Genomic DNA, 12,036 nt, shown 5'->3' with positions numbered 1-12,036 from the left:
GATACATATGTACTTCCGTTTTATCAGAATGCTCTAATACCATGCAGTTCAAATGCTGCCTTTTTGTCTAGAGCTGCCACTGTCACATCATTTCTTGATCCCAGATATTTAGACTCAACGTCTTTGGGATTTGCGAGAAATAAAGCAAGGACAGCATGGAACAAGCGACACAACAAGAAGTTGATAGAAAACACCTAAATCGGTATACGATAGCAAATCTCTTGTTTATTCATATGTTGTTGGATTGATAGATAACATTGTCAATTAGAAGTTTATAAATATCTACATCGTGATAAATATCTCATATTTTAAAATCATGCCCAATAGCAGGAGAAAACGAGTTGCAGGATGGTCAAGGGACTCCGCAAAGAGACGTTGACAAGGAATAAGGAGCAGAAGTGAACAAGAGACACAACAAGAAACCTCTTGAGGATCTCCGAAAAATAACGGAAGTTTGCATGGAGCAAGAGGCACAACAATAAGCTGACAAAATACAGCTATAACGGTACACAATAGCCTGACGTCTTTTTTAATCATGTTAATTTATTGATAGTTATAATTGTTTTAGAAGTTTATCAATTTCTACAATAGATAAAATTGTCTTTACAAGATTATAAATACCTACATCATGATAAACATCTCTCCTTTTTTACATTATGTCATGGGAGCAAATGTGTTGCAGGATGGTCAAGGAACACCGTAAAGAGACGTTGAGAAGCAGTGAGGGGCAGAAGGAAACCAGAGCCACAACAAGAAAGGGCTGAATCTTTTTAGGATCTCCGAAAAATAATGGATGTTTGTTTGCATGGAACAAGAGACACAACACTAAGTTGATAAAATACAGCAAAACTGTACACAATAGCCTGATGTCTTTTTAATCATGTTAATGCATTGATGGTTATAATCGAGTTTGGAACTTTATGGTCATTGATGGTTATAATCGAGTTTAGAACTTTAGAACTCCGCTCGGTCCGCAATAACCAAGCTGACCTCCCGGTGGCTCAGCACTTCAACTCCCCCTCCCACCCCGTCTCCGATCTCTTTGTCCTGGGTCTCCTCCATGGCCACAGCGAGCAGCACCGGAAATTGGAGGAACAGCACCTCATATTCCGCTTGGGGATTCTGCATCCTGGGGGTATGAACATCGAATTCTACCAATGTTGTGAGTCCTTGCTATCTCCTCCCCTTCCTCAGTCCCCCTGCTCCTCCTCCTTTTTCCTTACTTGTCCCCGCCCCCCACCCCCGATCAGTCTGAAGAAGGATTTCGGCCCGAAACGTTGCCTATTTCCTTCGCTCCATAGATGCGTTGCAGGATGGTCAAGGGACAATGCAAAGAGACGACGAGAAGCAGTGATGAGCAGAAGGGCACAAGAGACACAAGGGGATGTTACCAAAATACATCCAGGTTGGTACTTGGTAGCACTTTTTAAATCAAAGGTTAAACGTTTGAAAGTTAATATTGTCTTTAGAAGTTTATAAATGTCTACAATTGATGACATTGTTTTTTAATCATGTTTGCTTGATAGAAGGAATGGTTATCGAACAAGAAATGACTAGGTTTGAAAGATCTCCAAAAACAAAAACGCAAGACAAAAGTAATGAAGCGAGCTGAAGGAATAAGTAAAAGTGTTCCTGAAGGATGGGTTATCAACCAGGAATTTTGTCATTAGACAAGTTCCTTGTTGAGCGATGACGCCTGCAGTAAGTGCTCACAATTTCCTTAAGTCAACGAAAGAACGCAAAATTGAAGGCAACAAGAGACGCAAGAAGGAACCGAACGTCCAGAGTTTCCACACTTTTGATGATTGCTCCTCAGTTCATTAATGGATGTTCAACACAGCAATCACAGTTCTGCACACAAAAGTTTAAAATGCTGCCTCAGAAAAAGCTTCAAGGACACATTAAGTGACATGTAAAATCTTGCCAATTGCATTGGCTTTTTGGATAGAAGGTTGCTGGAGCTGCTATCATGCTTCCTGACAACGTTTGCAGGTGGATTATTTGCTGCAAATATACAACCACAAGATTTGATATTGTTAATGGCATTGGAATTTCAAATTCTATATCCATCAGTGAATATCAACTTCGGATTGTAAGATGGAAGACAGGTTAGTATTTGAAAATATTTGGTGTCAGTGCAGTGTTGTTTATCCTTGATACATATTTACTTTAGTTTTTATCAGAATGCCTGAATATATCACACTAATCAAATTCTGCCTTTTTGTCTAGATCTCCCACTATCACCTCATTTCTGAATCCCAGATATTTTGACAACGACTTGTGAATCTGCGTGAAATAAAGCAAGGACAGCAGGGAACAAGAGACACAAGAAGAAGTTCCTAGATATCGGTATACGATATCACCATTTTTAATAGGTATGTTGATGGATTGATAGATCAAACTGTCAATTAGAAGTTTATAAATACCTACATTGTAATAAATCTCTATTTTTTTCAGACATTCTAAGAAGCCGGAGCAAACGAGTTGCAGGATGGTCAAGCAACATCGCAAAGAGACGTTGAGAAGTAGAGTAAGGAGCATAAGGGAACAAGAAAGGACTATACATCTTGAATATCTCCAAAAAATAACGGAAGCTTGCAGGGAACAAGAGACTCAACAATAAGCTGACAAAATTCAGCCAAAATGATACATAATTGTGTAATGACTTTTTAAATTATAGGTTAATCCATCGATATATAACCATATAACAATTATAGCACGGAAACAGTCCATCTCAGACCTTCAAGTCCGTGTCGAACACTTATTTTCCCCTAGTCCCATCTACCTGCACTCAGACCATTACCCTCCATTCCTTTCCCATCCATATACCTATCCAATTTATTTTTAAATGATAAAATTGAACCTCCCTCCACCACTTCCACTGGAAGCTCATTCCACACAGCTACCACTCTCTGAGTAAAGAAGTTCCCCCTCGTGTTACCCCTGAACTTCCGTCCCTTAATTCTCAAGTCATGACCTCTTGTTTGAATCTTCCCTACTCTCAATGGGAAAAGTTTATCCTCGTCAACTCTGTCTATCCCTCTCATCATTTAAAAAACCTCTATCAAGTCCCCTCTTAACCTTCTGCGCTCCAAAGAATAAAGACCTAACTTATTCAACCTTTCTCTGTAACTTAGATGCTGAAACCCAGGCAACATTCTAGTAAATCTCCTCTGTACTCGCTCTATTTTGTTGACATCCTTCCTATAATTAGGCGACCAAAATTGTACCCCATACTCCAGAATTGGCCTCACCAATGCCTTGTACAATTTTAACATTACATCCCAACTTCTATACTCAATGCTCTGATTTATAAAGGCCAGCACACCAAAAGCTTTCTTTACCACCCTATCTACATGAGATTCCACTTTCAGGGAACTGTGCACAGTTATTCCCAGATCCCTCTGTTCACCTACATTCTTCAATTCCCTACCATTTACCATGTACGTCGTATTTTGATTTGTCCTGCCAAGATGTAGCACCTCACACTTATCAGCATTAAACTCCATCTGCCAAGACAAGAATGGAACCTAATACTGAAATGATTATATTTGGCGTAATGGAAGATGGGAATAAATTGAACACATCTCAAAATCTATTCCTTAACTATGGTTTAATAATAGCAAAAAAATTAATTCTTAAATTTTGGAAGGGTACATCAATACCAACGCTTAAAATGTGGATTGCAAGTATGTTGGACACCGCTCATCATGAGGAAATGCGATTCCTCCTAATGGATAAATCAGACCAATTCATAACGAGTTGGTCTCCATTCGTCGTTTTTTTGGAATCATATGGTGCAACACAATTGTAAAAAATAACTGTTTCAGGACTGGACGAGGGTTGGTCAAGACTATAAATAATGATCTCCTCTTTTTTTCTTTTCTTCTCTCTATTCTCTCTCTCAACTTTTTTCATTTACTCGTTTTCTTTTTTCACACACTATATATTTCACATCTTTCTATCCTTTACTATCTAACTTCTTTTTCTTATTCTAATCTTTTTTCAGTGTAACAAAAAAAAAAAAAGAAGTTGTACATAAAATGTATTATGAAAATATATATTAGGCACTTTGGTGCCATATGACTGTACTTACTTCTAATAAAATAAAATATTTAAAAAAAAAAAAAAAAACTCCATCTGCCATCTTTCAGCCCACTCTTCCAACTGGCATAAATCCCTCTGTAGACTTTGAAACTCTACTTCATTACCCGCAACCCCACCTATCTTAGTATCATCTGCATACTTACTAATCCAATTTACCACGCCATCGTCCAGATCATTGATGTACATGACAAACAACAGTGGACCCAACACAGATCCCGGTGGCACCCCACTCGTCACTGGCCTCCAACCTGACAAACAACCATCCACCATTACTCTCTGGCATCTCCCATTCAGCCACTGTTGAATCCATCTTGCTACTCCACCATTAATACCCAACCATTGAACCTTCTTAACCAACCTTCCATGAGGAACCTTGTCAAAGGCCTTACTGAAGTCCATATACACAACATCCACTGCTTTACCCTCATCAATTTCCCGAGTAACATCTTTAAAAAATTCAAGAAGATTAGTTAAACATGACCTTCCAGGCACAAATCCATGTTGACTGTTCCTAATCAGACCCTGTTTATCCAGATGCTTATATATATTATCTCTAAGTATTCTTTCCATTAATTTGCCCACCACTGACGTCAAACTAACAGGTCTATAATTGCTAGGTTTACTCTTTGACCGCTTTTTGAACAATGGAACAACATGCGCAGTACGCCAATCCTCCGGCACTATTCCCGTTTCTAATGACATTTGAAATATTTCTGCCATATCCCCTGCTATTTCTACACTAACTTCCCTCAATGTCCTAGGGAATATCCTGTCCGGACCTGGAGACTTATCCACTTTTATATTTCTCAAAAGTGTCAGTACTTCCTCTTCTTTGATCCTCATAGTTTCCATAGCTACTCTACTTGTTTCCCTTACCTCACATAATTCAATATCCTTCTCCTTGGTGAATACCGAAGAAAAAAAATTGTTCAATATCTCCCCCATCTCTTTTGGCTCTGTAGATAGTTGGCCACTCTGACTCTCTAATGGACCAATTTTATCCCTCGTTATCCTTTTGCTATTAATATAGCGGTAGAAACCCTTCGGGTTTACTTTTACCTTACTTGCCAAAGCAACCTCATATCTTCTTTTAGCTTTTCTAATTTATTTCTTAAGATTCTTTTTACATTCTTTATACTCCTCAAGCACCTCATTTACTCCATGCTGCCTATAACTATTGTAGATCTCCCTCTTTTTCCGAACCAAGTGTCCAATTTCCCTTGAAAACTATGGCTCTTTACAATTTTTACGATTTCCTTTCAACCGAACAGGGACATAAAGATTCTGTACTCTTAAAATTTCACCTTTAAATGTCCTCCATGTCTCTTCTACATCCTTCCCATAAAACAAAAAGGCCCAATTCACTCCTTATAAATCCTTTCGCATCTCCTCAAAGTTAGCCTTTCTCCAATCAAAAATCTCAACCCTATGTCCAGTTCTGACCCTCTCCATAATTATATTGAAACTAATGGTATTGTGATCACTGGACCCGAAGTGCTCCCCAACACCTGGCCTGTCTCATTTCCTAACAGGAGGTCCAGCACTGCCCGTTCTCTAGTAGGTACCTCTATGTATTGGTGCAAAAAGTATCCTGCACAAATTTTACAAACTCCAAACCGTCCAGCCCTTTTACAGAATGTGTTTCCCAGTCTATGTGTGGAAAATTGAAATCTCCCACAATCACTACCTTGTGCATACTACTAATATCTGCGATCTCCTTACGTATTTGCTCTTTCAATTCTCGCTCCCCATTAGGCGGTCTATAATACACCCCTATAAGTGTTGCTACACCTTTCCCATTTCTCAGTTCCACCCAAATAGTCTCCCTGGACGAGCCCTCTAATCTATCCTGCCAAAGCACTGCTGTAATATCTTCCCTGACAAGCAATGAAACACCTCCACCTCTTGCCCCTCCAATTCTATCACACCTGAAGCAACTAAATCCTGTAATATTTAGTTTCGAATCGCAGCCCTCCTACAACCATTTTTCACTGATCGCCACAACATCATACTTCCAGGTGTCAATCCAGACTCTAAGCTCATCCACCTTTCTTACAATGCCCCTAGCATTAAATATATACACATTTAAGAAACCCACCACCTCTTATTCTCTGTTTATTATCTTTTATTTCTTTCCCCCCTACATTTTGGGTTCGAGTGCTTCCCTTCTCTGCCTCCTGCCTCACACACTGCCTACTAGCTTTCCCTATTTGAGTCCCTCCCCCCAACCGTTCTAGTTTAAAGTCTCCCCAGTAGCCATTGCAAATCTCCCCGCTAGGATATTGGTCCCCGTCGGGTTTCGTCAACCCGTGCAACCCGTCCTTTCTGTAAAGGTCATCCCTTCCCCAAAAGAGTTCCCAATGATCCAGAAACTTGAATCCCTGCCCTCTGCAGCAGTCCTTCAGTCACGCATTTATCCTCCACTTCATTCCACTCCTACTCTCACTTTCTCGTGGCACAAGCAGTAATCGTGAGATTGTTACTTTTTTGGTCCTTCTCCTTAACTCTCCTCCCTAAATTCTCCTTTCAGGACCTCTTCTCTTTTTCTGCCTATGTCATTGGTACCTATATGTACCACGACCTCAGGCTCCTCTCCCTCCCATTTCAGGATATCTTGGACACGTTCAGACACATCCTAGACCCTGGCACCAGGGAGGCAAACTACCATCCGGGTCTCCTGACTGCGTCCATAAAATCGCCTATTCGACCCCCTAACTATAGAGTCCCCAATTACTATTGCCCTCCTCTTCTTTCCCTACCCGTTTGAGCAACATATAATATATATAATTATTTTTAGAAGTTTATAAATGTCTATAAAATATAAAATTCGTCTTTACAAGTTTATGAATATCTACATTGTTCTACTATCTTTCTCTTTTTTTTACATCATGCAACGAAATGGGAGCAATCGAGTTGCTGGATGGTCAAGGAACAACACGGCTCGAAGGGCCGAATGGCCTTTTCCTGCACCTATTGTCTAAAACAAAGAGACGTCAAGAAGCAATAATGAGCCGAAGGGCACAAGAGACCGGGAGGAAGCACTGGAGGAGTGTGCCAAAATACAGCCACATTGGTACATTTTTAATTATATGTTAATGGTTGAAAGATAAAATAGTCTCTAGAAGTTTATAAATATCTACAAAAGATAACATTGTCCTTTTTGATCATATGTTATAGTCTCTGCCCCTCTCTTTGTGTCTCTACCCCCCTTTCTCTCTACCCCCCTCCCTCTCCCTCTCTAGCCGCGCCTGTGAGGGGAGCTATGCATGAGTGGATAGGGCGGGGATGGGGTAAAATGAGTGAATTCATCATATTAATATAATCTCAAGGGGGGTGGTTAGTGTGTATATGGGGGGGGGGGGTTAGTGTGTGTGTGTGGGGTGGTTAGTGTGTGTGTGGGGTGGGTAGTGTGTCTGTGATGCCGCAAGCCGCCCCAACCTCCCCCCACCCACATTGAGGGTACGGGATCCCCTTCCCCACTCTCTCCCCCCTTCTCCCCCTCCTCTCTATCCCTGTCCTCCCTCTACCCTCCCCCTCCCTTCCCCTCCACACGCCTCCCCCACTCTCCCCCCTTCCCCCATGTGTGTTTGTGACGCCGCCGGCCCCCTCCACCCCTATCCCTCTCTAGCCGCTCCTGCGCAGTTGGAAACTATGCGTGAGTGGATAGGGCGGGGGATGGGGTTAAAAGGAGCGAATGAATAATATAAATATAATATGGGCTAGTGTGTGTGTGTGGGGTGTTGTTAGTGTGGGTGTGAAGCCGCAGCACACCCCCCCCCCCCCCCCCGCAAACCCGCATTGGGGAATTGGGGAAACAGACCCAATGGGTCTGCACTTGATCTAGTTGTTCTTTCAAAGTTTGTAATTATGCCCTCTCTTTCAGTTTAAAAATGCCGTTGAGTTTTCTTCTCAGTCACACTGGCTTCTTGCTCTCCCTAGAATCTTTCTTCCTCTTTGGAATGAAATCATCCGGATTCTTCCGAATTATTCCCCCCAGACATTCCTGCCACTGCTCTTCCACCGTCATCCCTTCCAGGGTCCCTTTCCAGTCTTCTTTGGCCAGCTCCTACCTCATGCCTCTGCGGTCTCCTTTGCTCAGCTCCAATACCGACGCATCCGATGGAGTATATAAGGAAGGGTTGGCCTAGTTACAGGCGTGATCTGCCCTCGGACTTGACTCCGTTTCATACATACTATGACGAGTTGGTTGAAGTTGATGGATTAGTCTTGAGGGAAAACCGAATCGTAGTCCCCCAAAGCATGCGGAGGCAGATGCTGAACGCGCTACATGAATCACATCTGGGAGTAGTGTAACTTAAACAACGAGCCCGCAATTTATTTGCGTGGCCAGGAATGAACGCACAGATTGAGGACACTGGGAAATTGCTCGATAGGCCAGGCGACAAGGAACGCACAAGCAAGCGAACCGCTCCAAACACACTTCATCCCCAGCAGACCTTGGTCTAAGGTCGGCGCAGACATCTTCCATCTGAATGGAGTTGACCATTTGCTTGTAGTGGACTAATACTCCAAGTACCCAGAAATAGCGCAAATGACAGACATGACGTCACATTCGGTGATATGTGAGATGAAGGGCATGTTTGCCCGGAATGGCATTCCTGACTTGGTGATGACTGACAACGCGAGACAATAAAAGATATCATGAGGAAAGCCAAACGCAGCGGCCGTGACCCGATGTATGCCATCCTCGAATACCACAACACCCCACTTGATGGGACAGGCGGCTATGCCCCTCACAGTTACTGAACAGTAGACTGTTAAGAAGCAAATTGCCATCGCCTCTATCACTCTTACTGCCTCATCATGTCCCCTCCCATGGGACCACAACTGGCCATCCGACAAGAAAAACAGGCAGCATACTTCAATGTGAAGGCAAGCGTCGAGCCGCTGCCGCGCCTGGAACAACAACAACATGTATGGTTTCATGCCAAACCAACTGAGTGGCAACGCGGCCGTATTGCAAGAGAAACTTGTCCCCTCGGAGCTACGTCATCTCTACACCGAGCGGTACTGAGTTCCGCAGGAACAGGAAGGACATACGACCTGCGCACGAAGCAGCTGAGCCATGCCCTGGCAACATTCAGCAGACAAGTGCGAACACTCTCCCACAAGGAGGAACCCCTCACCCAGAATGAGCTAGTCTCCCAAACTCAAGCGAACTATCACAGGCCGCATCACAAGGGTATATGGTGGAGGAATCGGCTCAAAGCGAGCCAAGCCACACTCGCACACAACAGAAATACGACACAGAACGAGTTGGAAAGACGACTTGCACGAGAATTGGGCGATTATCAAAACCCCCAACTCGACTTGTTATGTAAAATTGTTGGGCAATTATTTTATAGTTTTGTAGTATGACGAGCACTGTGTTATTTGTGGTACTTTATCCACATTAAATTCATTAAGGTTCAAGTTATTAATTTTGACCAACGTTGAAGGGGGAGATGTAAGTTAATTTAAGGGAAGGGGGAGAATTGTAATTAAAGTAAAGGGGGAGATGTGATGTATATGTAAATGCCAGTGCCCCTTTAATTAAAGGGCTGTGCCTCGTGATCGAGAGCAGGTGACCTTGGAGAAGTGTGCGTGGGTGGAGCAGAATAAATCATACTTACAAGATGTGGGACGTGTTTCCTTCTGCTTGTGCTAGTCACAACAGGGCCTTACGTGGTCTCAAACATTACAAGGGGGTATGGAGAGAAGGCAGGTACAGAATACTGAGTTGGATGATCAGCCATGATCATATTGAATGGCGGTGCAGGCTTGAATGGCCTACTCCTGCACCTAATTTCTATGTTTCTATGTTTCTCCATCTCAAATTACAGATTTCAAAACTGATCATATTGTGGTTGTTACTTCCCAGTGTTTCCTTTATCTTGACTTCCCTTATCAAATCCGGTTCATCACACAACACTAATCCGGAATTGCCTTTTCCTGGTCGGCTCCATTACAAGCTGCTCTAAGATCCACTCGGAGGCACTTTTCAAATTCCATTTCTTGGGGTCCGGTATCAATCTGAATTTCCCAGTCTACCTGAATATTGAAATCTCCCGTGACCCACCTTTCGTAGATGCCAATTGAATCCCCTGTGTAACTGGTATCCTATATCGTGGTTTCTGTTTGGAGGCCTGTAAATAACTCCCATTAGTGTCTGTTTACCCTTGCAAGCTTCTAGATCATGAGGAAGGTAATGCCCCTTCAGGGGGGGGGGGGGGGGGGGGGGGTGCAGGAGTATAAAGCCCCGGAGGCCAGACGTGAGTCAGTCACTCTGGAAGACCGTGAGAGAGAGTCCAGAACTGTGATTCTACGCCGTGAGTCAACTGAAACTGTTAGTCTGCAATGTGCTTGGAATAAATGATGTTAGCCCGCAATGTGCTTGCAATAAACGATTTGTTAGCGCTGCACTCTGCTTGACTTGAAATGGAATGGATTGAATTATTGGCACCCGCACTCTGCTTGACTTGAAATGGAATGGATTGAATTATTGGCACCGCACTCTGCTCGACTTGAAATGCAAAGGATTGAATTGTTGGCTCTGCACTCGGCTTGACCTTGAAATGCAATGGATTGAATTGTTGGCCCTGAGTGACTGAGCTGCCAGTCCTGAGTGACTGAGCTGCTATGCCTGAGTGACTGAGCTGCCAGGCCTGAGTGACTGAGCTGCTAGGCCTGATGACTGAGCTGCTAGCCCAAATACATTCGGCCCACATTATTCATACTAGCCCTCTGGAAACCCGTCCCTTCGGTCCACAACACCCATACCAGTGCTCCAGAAAGCCCCCCCCCCCCCACTGGCCACCAATATTGGAATTGGTGGACTATTGCGTTGGGGGACCAGACCTCCGTGTGAAAGATCGTCTAGGATAGTATAAAAATTATAAACTTATAAATACATCTGGAGTTATTCTTGAATATTAACATAATCAAACACACAGCAATGTAGTTTTAAAAACTTTAATGTAGATAACTGATGTTGCCATGATTGTCAAAGTACTGATTTATCTAATAAATAATTAAACAAAATTGGTACCATGTTATTGGAAAGATATTGTCAAGGTTGAAACGGTTCAGAGAAGATTTATGCGGATGTTGCCAGGACTAGAAGTTGTGAGCTACAGGTAGAGTTGAGTATGCGGGGGGGTCTCAATTGGAGCGCAGGAGGATGGGTTGATCTTATGTACAACATCATCAAGAGAATAGATCGGGGGATGCATAGAGTCTCTTGCCCAGAGTATGAGAAATATAGGACCAGATAGATTCAATATGAACGGGCAAAGTTTAATAGGAAATCTGAGGGGCAACTTTTTCACACAAAGGGTGGTGGTGTATGGAACGAGCTGCCGGAGGAGGTAGTTGAGGCAAGGACTTTCATAACGTTTAAGAAACAGTTAGACAGATACATTTTCAGGAGACAGGTTTGGAGGGATATGGGCCAAACGCGGGCAGGTGGGACTAGTGTCGATAGGGCAATTTGGTCAGCTTCGGCCGAAGGGCCTGTTTCCACGCTGCATCACTCTATGACTCGAAAAGGTATTTCCATATTCACATATAAGCAAACGTTTTCAAAACATGCAACATGGCAAGAACATCTGTGTTTGCCCGCTTTCAGGAGCCATGGACTTGGACTCCAAGATCCCTCTGTAGATCGATGCTGTTTAGGGTCTTGCCATGTCTGAATCCGCAACCATAGTCCCCTTGCCCAAAAACCCCACATCTCCAGCCTCAACGACTACCGGCCAGTCGCACTCACACCAGTGGTGATGAAAGTTTTTGAAAACTGGTCCGGGGTCATATCCATCACTCCTGCCCCGAAGCTTTGACCCCCACCATTTTGCGTCCAGAGCGAATAGATCCCACGAGACGCTGTAGCCACAGCCCTCCATGCTGCACTGTCCCACCTGGAGCAGCCGG

The 12,036-nt window shown here is 43.3% G+C and overlaps 1 long non-coding RNA gene across 1 annotated transcript in view; it reads left to right on the top strand.

Moving 5' to 3' along the window:
* LOC116967968 overlaps nucleotides 1-12,036 on the top strand; it is a 24,005-nt gene continuing 11,969 nt past the window's right edge. Inside the window, exon 1 of the long non-coding RNA XR_004410369.1 lies at nucleotides 1-202. This is a non-coding gene — a long non-coding RNA (uncharacterized LOC116967968). The remainder of the gene's footprint in view (nucleotides 203-12,036) is intronic.

The sequence above is a fragment of the Amblyraja radiata genome, chromosome 42, assembly GCF_010909765.2.
Source record: "Amblyraja radiata isolate CabotCenter1 chromosome 42, sAmbRad1.1.pri, whole genome shotgun sequence".
In the NCBI taxonomy this organism is placed as follows: Eukaryota; Metazoa; Chordata; class Chondrichthyes; order Rajiformes; family Rajidae; genus Amblyraja; species Amblyraja radiata.
This window is presented reverse-complemented; position numbering and strand designations above follow the sequence as displayed.